The sequence below is a fragment of the Canis aureus genome, chromosome 32 (genome assembly GCF_053574225.1).
Source record: "Canis aureus isolate CA01 chromosome 32, VMU_Caureus_v.1.0, whole genome shotgun sequence".
In the NCBI taxonomy this organism is placed as follows: Eukaryota; Metazoa; Chordata; class Mammalia; order Carnivora; family Canidae; genus Canis; species Canis aureus.
The window spans coordinates 26,019,721-26,032,391 of record NC_135642.1 but is presented as its reverse complement, the minus strand read 5'-3'; the positions used below and the strand labels follow the sequence as shown (position 1 = coordinate 26,032,391).

The 12,671-nt window shown below is 37.9% G+C and overlaps 1 pseudogene; it reads right to left on the bottom strand.

Moving 5' to 3' along the window:
- Positions 1-8,316: 8,316 nt before the first annotated feature.
- On the bottom strand, positions 8,317-12,469 carry LOC144302862 (importin subunit alpha-1 pseudogene; annotated as a pseudogene).
- Between the last annotated feature and the right edge of the window lie 202 nt (positions 12,470-12,671).

The window sequence follows — 12,671 nt, the reverse complement described above, 5'->3', positions numbered from 1 at the left end:
ATTGTACATTTGTCCAAACTCATCGAATGTACAACACTAAGAATGGACCCTAATGTGAACTATGGACTTTGCCTGATACTGACACATCAATGTAGGTTTGCCAGTTGTAATGAATGTACCACTCCAGTGGGGAATGTTGATAATGCAGAAATGAGTATGTGGGGGCAGAGGGCATATTGGAAATCTCTGTACCTTCTGCTCAATTTTACTGTGAACCTAAAACTGCTCTAAAAATATGTGTTAAAAATAAATGGAGAAAGAAGGAATTTGTTAAAAATCCATAGGCTAAATCCAGCCTCTTTAGGTCCAGGGATACTTATAGTAACAAGAATAAAATATTTTAACAGTAATAATGAGGAGAACAAGTAACATTAATTCAGAACTTACTATATGCCAGTATAGTCAAAGCATTCTTCATGTATTAATTCATTTTTAAGGACATTAACTAACAGCTCATTACAGGAAGAAATACAGAGTAAACTAATATTCACATTTCTGGTAAGTAAATAATGCAAATTAAAATAACATTGTGCATTTCTTTACACTTACTGATTTAACAAAAGTAAGTAAACTACTAAAAGTCTATTTTGAGGTAGATAAGGTGAAGAGGCATTGATAACTGTAAGAAACATAGCTCCCCAAATCCTAAATAAAATATTGATAATCTGAATCCAACCATGGGGGGAGATGGAGGCAGATTTTGAGGCAAACCATGAATAAAACAATAGCCCCTTCATTTAATATTTACTGAGTGACTGGTATGTACAGGCACTGCTATAAGCCCTGGGGATATAACAGGGAACAAAACAGGCAAACATCTCTGCCATCATGAAGCTAATATTCTAATGCGGGAGAAACATAATAAACAAATAAGCAAATACATAGTATGTCATATGGCAATTACTGCTCTGGAGAAAAAGCAAGGAAGGAAGTAAAGGAAAAAGGAGGATGGTTGCAGTTTTCCATAGTATCAGAAACATCTCACTCAAAAGGTGTCATCTGGGCAAAACCCTGAGAGCTGAGGGGATATATGTAGACATACACATCTAGGCAGACCTGTATGTAGGCATCTATGTGTAGACATGTATGTATGTAGACAACTACTAGTATATGTGTGGATGTTAGTATATGTGGATATAGATGTATAGTGTCTATTAGTATATTAGTGTGTATGTATTAGTATATATATAGCCATAGAGATATATGTACACATTTGTGGGAGGGAATTTCCCAGGTGGAGGCAGAGGAATCAGTTAGTGCAAAAGCTCTGAGGTGGGAATGCACCTGGTGTATTCAAGGAACAGCGAGGAAGCCGATGGGGCTGATCTGGAAGATATAGGAGCAAGGGAGAGTAGTAGGAGATATGGGCTATTGAAGGGACTGTAGTGTTCATGCTAAGGAAAATGGGAAGTCTTCTGAAGTGTTGGGCAGAGGAAGGGCATAATCTGATTTACATTTCAAAAGGATCATTATAGTTGCAGTTTGAAAATCAACCGCAGAGATGCAAGTGTAGAGGCAGTGAGAACGGGAATGGATCAATGATTCAACAAGTGATGATGACTTTAATTCCAATGGCAGAGATAATTACAAGTGGTTAGATTAAGGATATATTTTGAAGGAAGAGCCATTTGGGTCTGCAGATAGATTTAATGTATTCAATGTGGATTATGAAAGACAAAATAGTTAAGGATGACTACATTTACTCTAGATCAAATAGAATTTGTCCTAGAAATGCAAGGAAAGTGTGTTAATGACATTCACCAAATCAGTGGATTAAAGGACAAAAACACTATGATCCTTTTAAAGATGCAGGAGAAAAGGAGTTTTTCTACAAATTTATTCTAAGTGAGAAATGTTTACTCTTGTTAGTAGCCACCTGAATAGTCTGTGATCTGGTTGGTAGGAAATAAGCAAAGGATGAGAAAAAAATCTCAAGACAAATTTTTAAAAAAGATTTCATCTATTTATTTGAGAGAGAGAGGGAGAAAGGAGGAGAGAGAAAGAGCATAAGCAGGGGGAGGGGCAGAGGGAGAGGGAAAAGCAGACTCCCTGCTGAGCAGGGAGCCTGATGGGCTGAGTGTGGTCCCCAGGACCCCAGGGTCTTGACTCTAGCTGAAGGCAGCCACTTAACTGACTGAGCCATCCAGGTGCCCCCCTCAAGGTGATTTTTAAAATATATTTTTAAATCCAATTATTAAATTTAAAAGTGGTAAGTAAAAATCCTTGTTAGGCACTAAGAATAGGAAACGTGGCTTACCTTTATAAAACATAACTATAAAAAATGTATAGCACATACCATATTTTATGGTGAGATATTAGAAATAATATTTCAAAGGACATAAGAAGGCTCATACTCAACATCATCGCTCCTATTCAAAATTATCTTTTTTTTTTATTTTAAAGATTTTATTTATTTATTCATGATAGTCACAGAGAGAGAGAGAGGCAGAGAGACACAGGCAGAGGGAGAAGCAGGCTCCATGCACCGGGAGCCTGATGTGGGATTCGATCCCGGGTCTCCAGTATCGCGCCCTGGGCCAAAGACAGGCACCAAACCACTGCGCCACCCAGGGATCCCTATTCAAAATTATCTTAACAGACCCAGCTAATGTAGTAAGAAGATGACAAGAAAAAAATAGGTATAAAGATTGGAAGGGAAAAGCAAAAGGTAATTATTCATAGATGATATGATTATCTACACAGAAAATCCAAGACAGTGTTGTAACTTATGAGAGTCTAACGAGGTTAATTTAAGCTCAATACACAAAATGCATTGCACCCCCACAGCACAGCAACAAACAATTTGAAAGTGTTATTAAAGTGACACCATTCACAGAGGCAACCAAGTTAGATAGGTATAAATAAATCCAACATTGCAAGATATTTGTTGATACAATTTTAAATCTTTATTGAATTTAAAGAAGTCCTAAGTAAATGCAAAGGTTTGTCATGTCCCCAAGTGGGAATACTTAACCCTCTTAAGGTGTCAATTCGCCACAAATTAACCTACACATTCAATATAATTCCAATCAAACTCGAACCCATAACCAGGTTTGTGATGTAATCTGAGAAAAAAACCCTAAAATTCAGGTGGAAGAGTAAAGGCCTAAGGACAGTAGATATATTTTGAGGGGGACTTGTACTACATCGAGGATGACAAGATGCACTATGAAATTATAGTAGTTAAGATAGTAGATTCATAAAACCTGCCAAAGTCACTCTAATTCTCCCTTAGGTGAAGAGGATAAATTCTCATTTATCCACACAGTGGAATAATAAACCACAGACAAAATGAATAGATCTGAGTTACATGTATGAACTTACACACTTTAAAAAATAATAATGCTAAGTTAAAAAGCAAGATGCAAAAGAATTTGGAAACTATGATACACTTATATGTATTTTGGAAACAGAATAATTGATATATTCTTAATGGATGCATTCACATGTATTCCAAGTAGAAAACATTCATAGGGGATCCCTGGGTGGCGCAGCAGTTTGGCGCCTGCCTTTGGCCCAGGGCGCAATCCCGGAGACCCGGGATCGAATCCCACATCGGGCTCCCGGTGCATGGAGCCTGCTTGTGTCTCTGCCTCTCTCTCTCTCTCTGTGACTATCATAAATAAATAAAAATTTAAAAAAAAAGAAAACATTCATAGGTAGGGGTTGCTTCTGGAAGGGGAGATGGGAAAGAAATTGCCAGAACAATCTTTGGATGTACATTTTAAAGGAAATGCTCTAAAGTAAAAGTGACAAAATATCAAGATATACTTGATCCAGATGTATAGTTGTCTCTGCATTCTTTTCTGATTTTTATGAGAGATAACATAGTGTGGTAGATGAAAAACTGGCTAGGTTCGAATCCTGGCTCCACTGCCTACTAGCCATGTAGCCTTGGGAATGCTTCTTTATCCTCTGTGCCTCAGTTCCCTCATATATGAAATGGAATGAAAATAAGACCTATCTCAGGGGTTAATAATGTAAGTGCTTGGAACTGTGCCTGCCTCATGTGGAACACACATCAGGTAGTGTGCCAAGTGACTATATCTATTATTTTTAAAATTATCCTTCTTAAACATTATATTTTTAAAAGACTGTTTTTTCATTGCAGAGAATTCTAAAAATGTCTCAACTATAATTAACTCCTATTGATTTTACCTACCTGAGCCCATTTTCTTTCTTTCAATCACAGAGCTGCCCTTCCCAGTGAGGAGCCTCATCCATGTGGGTCAGGTGAGGCTGACACACTCCCTCCAGCCAGAAAGGGGGAACAGGTGCAAGAAGGGCCAAGTAGAATCATCCCTTAGATTAACTACATAGTGCATGGGAGATAAAGGTTTTGTTTGTTTTTTGTTTAGTTTGTGGGTAAACTGAGTGTATTATGTACTTGGAATTATTAGCAGCTATTGTGCTACCAGGTAGAGAGAGCTTTTCAGGAATGAAGCCAAGAAAAGGCAGGAGATGAATGGAGAGAGAGAGATGGAGACCTAGAACTCTTAGATCCAATCATGCCTGACATATTCACTTTCTTGGACTTTCCAAGTTTATCAAGCAATATACAGTTGATCATCACTACTCACAGATTTTTTTACTTACAAATTTGCCTATTTGCTAAAAATTATTTGTAATGCCTAAATCAATACTTCACACTTACATGTGCAGAATGTTAAAAAGTTTTGTGTTGCCTGATAAGGCTGTTCCCAGCTGAGGTCAAACAAGGGACACATTCTGCCTTCTTATTTCAGCTCTCAAACCGTAAACAAATGTCCTTGTCAAGATCTATTTGGTTCTATGGACTTTTTGTTTGTTTCATTTTTAAAATTGTTTTTTTAATTCAACACACAGTATTAAGATGCAGTATTACATCAGTTTCAAGTGTACAATATGATTCAACAATTCTATACATTTCTCAGTGTCAACAAGATAAGTATACTCTTAATCCCCTTTATCTATTTCACCCATTCCCCTACTTGCCCTCCCCCCCAGCAACTACTAGCTTAGTTTGGTCTCTGAGTCTATTTTTTCTCTTTTTCTCTTTGTTTTGTTTTTTAAATTCCACCCATGAGGGAAATCATATGGTATTCATCCTTCTCTAATTCACTTATTTCTCTTATTATTAGACCTAGATCCCTCCATGTTGTTGGAAATGGTGAGATCTCATTCTTTTTTATGGCTGAGTAGTATTCCATTGTATATATACCACATCTTTTTTATTCATTCATCTGTATCTTCTGTAGATAGGGGTTGCTTCTATATCTTGGCTATTGTAAATAATTATGCAATAAATATAGGGGTGCATATATCTTTTCAAATTAGTGTTTTTGTTTTCTTTTTCTTTTTTCTTTGTGTGTGTGTGTGTGTGTGTGTGTGTGTGTATGTGTGTGTGTTTGTTTTCTTAAGGTAAGTACCCAATAGTGGAATTATTGGATCATCTGGTAATTCTTTTTTTAACTTTTTGTGAAATCACTGCCATACTGTTTTCCACAGTCGTGACACAAGCTTACATTTCCATCAATAGTTCACTAGGGTTCCTTTTTCTTCATAACAAATAACCGATGTTTGTTGTTTCTCATGGGTTTTTTTTTTCATTTTTTATCCATTCTGACAGGTATAAGGTGATATCTTATTTTTTAAGTAAATTTATTTATTTATTTATTTATTTATTTATTTATTTTAAGATTTTATTTATTTATTCATGAGAGACACAGAGAGAGAGAGAGAGGCAGAGACACAGGCAGAGGGAGAAGCAGGCTCCACGCAGGGAGCCCGACATGGGACTCGATCCCAGAACTCCAGGATCATGCCCTGGGCCAAAGGCAGGCGTCAAACTGCTGCGCCACCCAGGGATCCCTGTGATATCTTAATATTATTTTGATTTCCCTGATGATGAGTGATGCTCAGCATCTTTTCATTTGTTTGTTGGCTACCTATATATATTGTCTTTGGAAAAAATACTATTCAGGTCCTCCGCCTGGTTTTTAATTGGATTATTTATTTATTTATGTGTTTGCTTTGGTGTTGAGTTGTATAAGTTCTTTATATATTTTGGATATCAATTCCTTACAGCAATATCATTTGCAAATATCTTCTGTCATTCAGGTTGCCTTTTTGTTTCATTGGTTTCCTTCACTGTGCAAAAGTTTTTATTTTTGTGTAGTCTCAATAGTTTAATTTTGCTTTTGTTTCCTGTGCCACAGGAGACACATCTAGAAAAATGTTTCTTCAGCTGATTCAGTGAAATTATTGCCTATGTTTTCTTTTAGGAATTTTATGGTTTCAGGTCTCACAGTTAGGTCTTTAATACATTTGACTTTATTTTTGTGTATGGTGTAAGAAAGTGGTCTGGTTTCATTCTTTTGCATATAGCTGTACATTTTTCCCAACACCATTTGTTGAAGAGACTGTCTTTTTCCCATTGAATATTCCTGTTTCCTTTGTCATAGATTAATTGACTATAAAAGTGTAGGTTTACTTCTGGACTCTCTATTCTTTTTCATTGATCTCTTTGTCTATTTTAATGTCAGTAGTACCATGTTTTTCCCATTTTTGTGCTTTTTGTGGGTGATGTCACTGCTTAACAATGGCCCACAAGGGGAGTGCTGAAGTTTGGGGTAGTGTTCCTAAGTGCAAGAAGGTTGTGATGTACCTAATGGAGAAAATGCATATTTTTGCAGTTTTTAGGCAAATCGGTTACAGTGCTGTAGGCTGAATTCTATGTCAGTAAATTAACAATATACACTAAATAAAGTGTCTTTATTTTTTAATTTTATTTTATATTTTATTATATTTTGTCTTATCGAGAGAGAGAGAGCACTAGAGTGCAGAGATCACAAGGGAGAGGGGGAGAGCAGTAGAGGGAGGGGGAGAAGCAGACTTCCTGCCAAGAAGGGAGCGTGATGTGGGGTTGATCCCAGGACCCCCAGATAATCACCTGAGCCAAAGGCAGGCCTGACTGAGCCACCCAGGCACCCTAGTAAAGTGTCTTTAAACAGAGACACACATAACACAAGAAAATATATTGATTGGTTAATGAAAATGTTGTGATCAGAACTCTCTGGAACCTAAAGGCTTATCCTTAAGAGCAATGGTTCAGTAATCACTATTCAGTGTTTGTGGCAGCTTTATAGAATATAGAACATCACTACCATGAATAAGAGTAACTGCTTGTATTTTTGCTTAAGTTCAAGTTGGAAGAAGCAGCATGGGAGCTAGTATGAGACTGAGGGTAGGCTTTACCAAAGGAGTGACTTTTAAGGGGAGACAGACAGATGAGTTTATTTAACCAAGAATGAGGTGGGAGAAGAGACTTCTAGGTGAAGAGAATAGCTTGAGTGGGTGGCTCAGTAAGTTAAGTCTCCTACTCTTGGTTTCAGCTCAAGTCATGATCTCAGGATTGTGAGACTGAGCCCCACATTGGGCTCTGTGTTCAGCATGGAGTCTACTTAGGATTCTCTCCCTCCTCCCCTTCCCCCACGCTCATAAATAAATAAAACCTTAAAAAGAAGACAGAGAGAAAATAACCTGAGTAAAGACCTTAGAAGAATGAATAAGAAGGGACAAAGCATGTTGAAGATCTGAAAGGTCAGTGTGATTGGATTACAAAAAGCAAGGGGAAGAATAGTACAGGAATTTAAGGAAGGTAAGAAAGTATACACAGTGGATATTCTCAGTGCCTACCCATGATCCATTTGCCAGTCTTTCTTTCTCATTGATCTCCAATTTTGTTCTAGTACTGGTCCTTATCCAATATGGCCTTTGTGACTTGAAGAAAGCTGACTCCATTCTTGGCTCACAAAGTAAGGACTGGTTAAGGTAAGCTACTTATGGTAATCCTGTCTCTGGCCAGCAAACCGTTTAGGAATGGGAATGTACCAATGGTGACAAATGAATAAAAAAATTGTTAATCTTTATTTACAGGATACTGCAAGATAGAAGATTCCACATAGAAATAAGAAACCCACTGAGAGGAGGCGCTTCATATGGTTTGTACAGTTTGGAATTGGTCAAGTATAGTTTCACTGTGCTACAATAACAAAATACATTTTAAAAGAATTCTTATTGGGACTCCTGGGTGGCTCAATTGTTGAGCATCTGCCTTTGACTCAGGGTGTGATCCTGGGGTCCGGGATCGAGTCCCACATCCGGCTCCCTGCATGGAGCCTGCTTCTCCCTCTGCCTATGTCTCTGCCTCTCTTTCTATCTCTCATGAATAAATAAATAAAATCTTTTTTAAAATGATAAAAGAGTTCTTAGTAGAGCAACCGTAAGACAAACTTCTACAAAATAAACCACATACAAACAACTTTCTGCCTCAGCTGTACAATCTAAAAGTTAAAGTTCTGAGGAGTGCCATCTTGAACTTGGAATGTATAGCTTTCAGAGGTAGTTTCTGGCACAACATTCTGATCGTCCTTACAGAGAAATACTTCTCAATCAAGTTTCATGAAGCTTCAAACACAGACTCATTTTCATGGTTTGTAGAGCTTCAATTTTGCCTAAACCTCCACATTCTTCCATCATTATACTAAGTTTCTCAGTTTCACCTGAAAGATGTTTGAAATGGTATCCAGAAAAACCAGAATAATTTTGGTATCTTTTGAAGTTAAGAGGTTCATCAATATTTCTATTATGCCACAATGAATGAGGTATACAATCTGTTCAACTGTTCCACCACTTATAGTTGGTTGCACAGCCCATACAGCTTCCTTTCATTTCAAAGTCTGCCTTAGAACACTGATGAGGAATGGAACTAATCCATGATTCACAACTTAATATATCTGGTCCTGGTGGCCAGCTGTGATATTTGACATTGTGCAGACAGCTTCCTTCTGAATATTAGTTTTGGGGTTTATTAGCCAGCTGGGAAAGATAGCAAGTGCTCCTGCATCTATTAGAACCTGAGTCTGTTCATCTATCCCAGTGACAATATTTCCTATGGCTCTTAGCACAGGAGTCACAATGGGCAATTCAGTAGCTCCTAGAAGCTTCACAAGTTGGGGCACAACTCCTGTTTTCACAACCATTTCAATCCATTCATTTGGACCATCAGTAAGATAGGAAATGGCCCAGTAGGTATCTGCTAATACTTTTGGATCATAACGATGTAGGAGATGAATTAAGGTTGGAAGAATCTGCTTAACAGCATGTAATGGGAGGGCAGGATTCTTGTTCCGACAAAGGTTTAAAAGTGTCCAAGTAAGGTTACATAAGTAACCATATGCTAAAGATGGCATATCAGGAACTGCAAGGAGCACCAATAGTGGGTCAACTGTACCATATTTAATAACCAAGTCTTGAAAAACTGAAACATCACCTGCAATGTTTCCTAGAGCCCATCTTGTTTGCTGATGTGAGCATGGGATGATGCTAACAGAGAAGTGAATGCAGGGATAGCATCTCCATCTACCAGAACCTTGGTCTGTTCTGATGTCCCGGAAGCAGTGTTAGTGAGGCCCCAAGCAGATTTAAACTGAATGGGACTACAATCAGTTCTGCCCAAGAAGGACACAAATTTTGGAATCAAAGCAGCCTGGATTATGCAGTCGATGAGGGTCTGTTTTTCCCTAGAAAGTAGTTTCCTGGCAGATTGAGTAGCCGGAGCTGGCTTTCCAAATTATTGCTATTTATCCCTTTGACAATGTCATCAACAGACCAATTCATAGTGCCCTGGTTGTTGCGGCTTTCCTGCGGTAGAGAAGTCACATCATCAGGAAATGAGTTTGTATTTCTCCTTCTCAGCATCTGGTTATCCTTCTTAGACTTACTCTGCTCCACATCAACTTCTATTCGGTACTACCTTGTTTCCATACTGTCTTTCCCCTTGTTCTTGAATCTTTTAAGGCAGGCAACTGGTGAATTAACATTCTCGTTGGTGGACAAGGTTATGAGACAAAGGGAGAAAGCTACATGGCCGGCAGGTCAGCTACCCTCAAAACATCCAGCACAGATCAGCCTGAAGATTGTGTTTGACAAATGAAATTTGAATTATTGAAACTTTTAGGAAACTTCTTCCTTTTATTTGAGTGATACTGATGGAAAAGTCAATCTTACTCATCCATATTTAATGTAGGTTAAGAAGCCTATTGGCAGCCAGTTTGTGATTTAAGAGAAGTTAGTCTGATAATAGAACCTAAAAATTGGAAGAGGATGGAGCTGAGGAGAACTTCAGGAAAACAGGGTAAAAGTCTTGATCATATTGTACCTGAAGCCTGACTATGTGGTTATGTGAGACTTCTGGTTATGTGAGCCAACTTCACAGTTTAAGCTTTGGAGTCAGTTTTCTGTTATTTGGACTAGACACTCTCTTAGCTGAAACAGGAATAGTCTCCTGAACAATATATCTAAGATGGATTTAACTGGACATAGAGGACTGGGAGTCCTGGTAAGCAAATCATAACCAGAAAGTCCATTTTAGTGTTACGTGGTGTGTTTACTTCCCTTTTGTTATTTCTTAGCTTTAGTAAAGTCTTGTGTAAGCCATGTGTTAATTGGAGTTTCCTTGTCCATGAGATTATGCCAAGAATGTCTGGAACCCATTATTCCAGGATCTGTAGAAACACAAAGCACTCCTCTAGATTTCTTTCTAGAATTTCTAGATGTATTCAGGTTCCTATGTCTATCACTGGCAACGGTTCAGTTGGAGCTGTATGCTGTCTATTAAACATCATAACCCAACTTTTATGTGAAACACAACTCCTTTATTTGAAACATGCATACACAACATTATTAGTAATCTTGTTTGAATATTTTGGGGGGAAAGATATGGGGCTGACATTGTAAAATTGCAATTTCGAGGAATGCTAAATACTCTTATTCTTTTTTAAAAAAAATTTTTTTTTTTATTTATTTATGATAGTCACAGAGAGAGAGAGAGAGGCAGAGACACAGGCAGAGGGAGAAGCAGGCTCCATGCACCAGGAGCCTGATGTGGGATTCGATCCCGGGTCTCCAGGATCGCGCCCTGGGCCAAAGGCAGGCGCTAAACCGCTGCGCCACCCAGGGATCCCTAAATACTCTTATTCTTAAAGTGGTCAAACTAAGGGATATTTTTCCCTGCTCATTTCTCTCCAGTGCATGTCATCCTTTTCTTTCTTTCCTCAACCCCCTACATTCAATGAGTATACCAGGAATTCCAATTTCTTCTGCCTCTACATGCAGAACAATTCAATTTTTCAATCCCAAACTTTGCTGTAGGCTCATTTTGTATATCCAAACTTATCAAGGTATTCAGCAGAACAAAAAGGACTTTCTTATAACAGAATCCACCCTTTTGAACAGAATTGTCCTTGTTAATTAGCAATTTTAAACATTTCTGTTTATTTTTTATTTTATTTTATTTTATTTTTAAAGATTTTATTTATTCACTCATGAGAGACACAGAGAGAGAGGGAGGCAGAGATACAGGCAGAGGGAGAAGCAGGCTCCATGCAGGGAGCCCGACGTCACGCCCCAGGCCGAAGGCAGGCACTCAACTGCTGGGCCACCCAGGGATCCCCAACATTCCTGTTTAAAATTCTGACCTTGTTTGCACTAAGAAATATTAAGGATCAGTTAATCATGTTCAAGCCAGTGTGCTCAAGAGTAGTAATTGGCAAAACACACACAAAAAAAAACCCACAAAAAGCCCAGCTCTAGCTTCTCTTGCCCATGTGGATATTTTTCTTTTATTTAATTCTGTTGTTAGATCTAGATTTCATTATGATTAAGTTAGATGGCATTCCCTTATAGTACAGAGGCCAGTTATATAAAATCCTCACTTGTAGCCAAACATTCCAATGCACTCACTTAGGCTCTATCATTTATAAGAAGAATGTTTTTTGGCCACTTTACCTATGAGGAATTTGTCTCTTGTTTTAAACATTACTATTTACCTTAAGAATAATACCAACATTTTTCCTGGCAATTCAAGTTGGGGCTCAGTAAGAAATCAGCTCTTAGTGTGTCAAGAAAAAGAGGGAAAGGAATTTATTATAAGGATCCAGGGAATTAAGAAAAAAAGAACTTAGCCTATTCTTCAGAAGGAGAGAAACTAGAGCAACTTTGGAAGTCTGGAGACCTCAGAGATGGGAGCTCACTGACAGAATTTTAGAGGTCAGCCTTGGGACAACTAGGCTCTAACTGCCATACATCTGTGTGTGTCTTTGCTAGAGATTTTATTTTACATACTTTTAAAATTGAAGTATGACATATATAACTACACAGATCCTAAGTGTACAGCTCAATGAATCTTTACCATGTGAACATGTAACTAACACACAGATCAAAATACAGGACATTATTTATCAGTGTTTTAGAAACCTCCCTCATATCTTCCCCCAATCAATATCCCTCAAAGGTACCCACTATTCTGATTTTATCACACAAATGTGTTGTGACTATCTTTGGGCTTTATTTAAATGGTATCATTTACTGTCTGGTTTATTTTGCTCAAGATTATGCCTATGAGCATACTGTATCCTTCTTGTTGCATCATGGTAAGTAGCTTGTTAGGATTATTATATATTACTTCAATGAATACTATACTCCCAATGGACGTTTGGGTTGTTTCCAATTTGGAGACATTGGAAATAAAGCTATAAATGAATGTTTTTGCACATGTCTTTGGGTTCCCACATGTTTTCATTCTCTAAGAGTGAAATTGCTGGGTGATAAAGTAAGGGTATATTCAGATT